Genomic DNA, 6,000 nt, shown 5'->3' on the forward strand with positions numbered 1-6,000 from the left:
ATTATTATTATTAGTACAAAAGCGAGTGGACTGCGACAAACCGCTTCTATGCTGCAGCTTTTGAGTTCAAGATACGAACTTGTCGGTCCACACAGAGGTGGTGGTGGGGTGGGGGGGGGCTTCAGGAGGGGCAGCGTGACACGTCTAATTTATTTCTGACCAGACACAATGATGTCAATGCATGGCCATTTTAAAAACAAGAGAAAGTGAATCATGTCGTAGGAAACAAAGTGTAATATTGACACAAACACACGTCACACAAGATGACATTTAAGAAAAAAAAAAAAGAAATTGAAGTAAAAGTTTTAAGTAAATTATAGCTAATATATTGTGTTTGGCTAGTCGGCTTTTTTGTTGTAAAAATATTTTTTGTTGTTTTTTTGGAGAATGATATACAATTTGTGTATATTTTCATAAATAAAGTATGCACTGATATGTTATTACAAATTCTATACTGCTTTTACAAAAAAAAAGTGTTTGTTATTGTACCAAAGTATCCATTGGTCCCAGCTTACCCTCCTCCCCTTTTTGCGTATGTTTTACCGTATTTTATATATTAAATAGACAAGTTGACCTAAAGTCTGAGTTTGTCATTTGTTTTGAGAGTCAGGAGACATTTCAACAATTTGACCACTAGAGGGCCCTAAAGTGTCTGGTGTCGGTGATCATAAAGTGACGAATTTAATGCTGTTTTTTTTTTCTTTTCTTTTTTTTACAAATTGAAAGAAAAGTGCTAACCACAGTTAAATGAAATAACAAACTGACAAAATGTTAATTAATGCAGTGTTAAAGTTGACAAAAATGTTCTCTACAACATACAGAGATCATTCTAAACAAATGTTTTTGGTTAGTTTTTACACTTAAAGGTGGTTTCACAAGACGGTTATGGTGACATTTCAGATGTCAGTCCTGGTACTTTATCTGACATTTTGACCTCATAACGGTGACTTAAGTTTTCAATATTATACATAAAACCTGCAGATTTTATTGGATTAAATGGTCGTTAATTTGTCTCTGAAACATCAGTTTTGTATTACATGCTTTTTTCATAGGCTAAAAAAGTGAAAATTACTTTTTAAAAATGCAACTGATTGGGTTAAATTTAGAGGAGAATTTTTTTTTTGAATTTGTCAAATGAGAACTTTTCTTTTAACAGTGATAAGATAGCAAGTAGTCTATTAAATGATAAAATATTATAAATTGGAATTAAATCTGCTGTCAAGTTTTTCTTTCACATGTGGAAACAAAGAAAAAGGTTCACAGGAACACATTTAACTGTTTAAAATAATACTGTATCCTTAATTTATATTGATAGAATTTGACCCTTTAATTTATTGTTACCTTTATAGTTGTGGTTACTGAGTACTGTGTAGACAACATTTTAAAAACAAATTTAAGAGATGTATTTCAATTTTGTTTTCAACATGCTGGGAGTAAGACACGTTTGTCATGTTTCACAGAAACAGATGCATGCTTGAAGGAGGATGTGGCACAGACGTGGCGACATCTTAGAATTGCTTGTCTTGACCAAATGCAAACAAGTGGTTTTGCAACAGTTGTTCAACTCTTGTTTTAGAGAAATACACACACTCTTGTGACTCAGCAGGCTACTAATGGCAAAACACACACATACTCGCACAGCTGAGTCAAAAGTCACACTGGACAAGTTGGCCATTGTCTGATGGACAGCTGACTCTATTTCCTGCTGCTGGGTGTGGATAGCAGAAGTTGTCAGGGGCGATACACTTTTCAGGTCAAAGAGTTATCGCTTAGACATCAGTGAGATCAGCCTTATCAGGAGTGTTTCTGTTGTGATCCTGTGTGGTTGCTATGAGACAAAGCAGTGGAGAGTTGGATGCGACTGAATGTCTTTCCCAGCACCGTCCTGCTATCTGGGCGTGGCATGTCTGCATCAAATTAGATTCTCTGGGCTCTGATTGAATTACGGAGAGGGCATCTGCTGACAGACGCACACAGATACCAACCGGTGGAGGAACCAGGCCTCGCTGATCTCTAAAGTTTGAAGATAACATAAAAACATCATCATATGAAATAAAACAGCACATGGTAAAGCTTTAACCAACATGCATTTTAAGTGTTTGTTTTTTTTTTTTTGTGGATCCATCATTTGTTGCTGTTTTATTGGAGGTAGTCACAACCAAGAAGCTCGGAACATCATGTTGGAGGGACCATTTAGGGTTACATTTTCAAAGGGAGAAAAGCAACAAGGAATTAACCTATGAGCCATTTGGCAACAGCAGGATCTGACAAAGCAATGTGCAAACTAGAGGCTGATAATAATGCTAACTCTGAAAATGGCATTGCTCCTGCTGCTGACTATGAGGAAAACAAAGCTGCTGCTGTTTCTGGTGATGATGGGGCTGCTGAAGATGATTTAGGAGGATATAATATAATAAAGTGCAGGATTAAGAGATGCTCTGGAGATGCAGAAAATGGTGGTGATTCAGACTCTGGCATTCGTGATGCCCGGCCTGGTAAGTATGCTATTGTTGCCACTGCCTTTGAGGACTATGATGCTGAAGAAAATTGTGTTTAAAAACCATGGAGCTGTAGGAAAATGCTCTGAACAGGGCAACAATTGTCACTAGAGTTAATAGTGGAGACAACTCGGGGAAAGATGGCCCAAAAATAAGAACCAGAAAAAAAAAAATCTAAATTAATCTGACAGACCTACAGTTCATGGCTCTGTGTGTAAGATCAGTCCAATATTCGTAACTATAATTGAATGTGAAATTTTGGATTTTACATGAACATTTTCTGTATGGACAATTTTATGTCTCACTAACAAGTGTGTAACCTTTAGTACGGACACAAATATTCAGGTCACAGGTGTCCTCATGAAGAGTCAGTCAATATTTCCTACCCGTGGATCATTACTATAGTCTCACTCATCCCTGATTTCTAAAAACAACTTGCAGCTGTCATTAGCTGATTGCACTCTGCAGTGCAACTCCTGTTCTATTTTAATGCAACTCTGTGTCTGATAACTTTATTGTGTTGAATTAAAGTCAGATGCTTCAATCCTCACACAGGACAGACAAATTTACCAATGGCAGCAATCAATAGACAAGATCAGTCAGGATGTTTTTGATTTTATTATTTTTATTGTTATCTTGGAAACAAAGGGTTTTTTCTGCTAAAGAACATGTTTTGCTAAATAACTCAGGTTTTACTCATTTTATGTATCATCTATGGCTGTAAACTTCAGTTCACAACTGACCAAAAAGTTCAGCAAAACTAGACTGAAAAAAAGACCCAAGAGAAGTGCAGAGATGATTCTCCACTGCACTGAAATCCGTCTTAGAGTATCCTTAGTGCCAGATAGAAAATGTCCTGATGACCTCTGTGAGTCGTATTCTGGGTTGCACAGTCAGCTGGTCAGAGGTCACCACGTGACAAACTGGGAGGATTTCATCTCCCAACTGGAGCAGCTGTACATTTTTTGAAGAAGTCTGAAAAAGATTCTGGACATGCCTTTGGTCTCACATGCAACCTTAATCATTCTTCCTAATCATGAATGAACAAGCTTTATACAGGGAGCCTATTCATTCAGTTAACTTCTTTTCCTGTTTTGTAAACCTTGCTGCTGCTTTTTCATCCAAGTTTAACATCTATTTTAGAATAAAGCTAAACCAATGATACTATTATTCAATGCCTTACGGGAAACTAATTTTAGTAGAATGGCCCAGTTAACGTTTGTGAATTGTTCTACATTGACATAATATGTCTACTATATAAAAAACAAAACAAAATTAACTTTAGTTTGTTGCTACAACATGCATGGTAAGGATTCACTGCTTATTAATAAAGACACTGTCTAATGTAGAGATTCTTGGCCTTTTCCATTGGAGCCCTTTAGAAAAACATTTGCAGCACTGGCAGTGTGTGAGACCCAGGTGTAGGAACACACTGCAAGGCCACCTTCACATGATCCCTTCCTGTAAATTTTCTCCTCTCGTCATAAAAAAATCTAAGAGTAATTGAATGCAACATTATAAGATGAATATTTATTTATTTATTTATTTATTTATTTATTCAGTTTTATGTTCTGCTCTATGTTCCCCTTAAATTTTTAGAGCTGAGCAGCTATAAAGATGGGAAAGTCTACCTCTCTGGCTGTTTCATCAATCAGCAAAGACATCAGAAATAAATCAATGGGGATGGATGATGGATGGCAGATGGCCTTCAGAGGACACTCTACAACAATGAGATAAAACAGGCTCAGGTCTTTCTTAATGGACACCCTCCCCCCATGTTCTCCACAGACCAACATCCATTGGTCATGACTAAACTAATGGATGCTGGCCTTGGAGACCAAATGCTTTCTTTATTTGCTGACATTTTATGTTTCAGTAGTTTAGATGCTTTTAGAATCGATATATTGTGACAAAGGGCCTGGGGAGATGATTACAAGGCCAGAAGTTATAATATAAGATCAAATGATACCACACGACTGGACTCCATATATTGACCAATAATAAAAAATAAAAAAAACTTGTTTTAAATGTTCATACAAATGGGTAAAATTCCCCCAGAACATGTCCTGATTGTGTACATGTCTCAAACACAATAATCCATAATTAGCAGCTACACCAGGTTTCGCTGTAACTTGGAAGCTTGTTAGTGAAATCTTGGCATGTGGCAAACACGTGTTGTTGATGATCAGATAAACACTCAGAAACAGTTTTATTTTAATTTGCCAAGAAATGTGATTACTGTAGCCATGAAATCAAACACCCATGAAGATTTATACATTGTGCCAAATGTTGCAATGCCTCAGCCAGATAATAAACACTTCCATATTTTAAAAAAAATGATTACTCCCTTGGTGGGCTCTAGGTTAATAGGATGCCAAGTTGGTTATTGTTTTTCTTTTCTGCAGAAATTAGGTTTCTGATTCTCATTAGAATTTAACAAGACCTTCAGCTTACATTTCAGTAAGTTATAGCTTTGTTCTGTCGTGTTTTGGGGGTTAGATAACGCTGTTGATTAGTGGTCAACACCACCTAGCAAGCCAGACAGCTGTCGTAACAAGATTCCAGGACTTCAGCATTGTCCATGAATACAACCATCTGTGGTTTCCTTCCTCACTGAATCCCCCACCAGGAAGATTTGGTCGGCAAAGAGGCGAGCTTCTACTAAAATAGCCGGCATTGTTGGGCAAAGTGACTAATGAAAGACGTGGGGGACGTGAGGGAGTGTGGTGGGGGGTGGACATGATGAGGTCACATATTGTTCTCGCTTTAGTTCTTTTTGCACAGCCATCTCCTGGGAAGCCTGAATGCCTGTGGAAGACTCTGGTGCAGCTTTGTTGACTCTCCTGCCGTAAGGTCTGTTAACCTGGTAAATTGCCAAGTCCAAAAACACACAGAAAATCACCCACAGAGCTTCACAGCTTTCCAGAGTGCAAACCCCAAAGGGAGGCTAGATGGATGCTGCTGGAAACATGTGAACAATTTGGTTCTTGACCTCCTGTTAACGATGCAACTGTTGTCTGACTCTAAGATAAAAGTTCATAGTTGTAGAAGTTTGCCCCAATAATTACTGAACAAGTTATTTTATAATACATTTTATATTTCTGAAAATATACAAATGTTAATGTTATCATTGACAACCTCTTGCAGTTTTGTATTTATTTGTTCAAAAAGATTTTTCTCTGAGAAGTACAAAGTTATATTGTTAGTGTTTGGAGGTTGTTCCATGGTAGACTGCATAAAAAAGGAAGTTCTCAGATTTTTAAAAGCTTGAGGTTTTGCATGTTAAATACTTGATAATTCTTTATTTAAAAAGTTGTCATATTCCAGTAACTCCATTGAAAAGAACTAAATATATTTATTGATATGTAAATATATATTTACATATGACAATGCCAAAACCTGCATCAGTTAGAACTGCAACACGTTTGATGAAACTCTGTTTGAAACAATGATTTAAAAGCCTGGGTGCTCCATGCAGACAAATAACACAAGAAACAAAGCA

This window comes from Poecilia latipinna, unplaced genomic scaffold (assembly GCF_001443285.1).
Source record: "Poecilia latipinna isolate Pla-1442-1.1 unplaced genomic scaffold, P_latipinna-1.0 Scaffold2430, whole genome shotgun sequence".
Taxonomy (NCBI): Eukaryota; Metazoa; Chordata; class Actinopteri; order Cyprinodontiformes; family Poeciliidae; genus Poecilia; species Poecilia latipinna.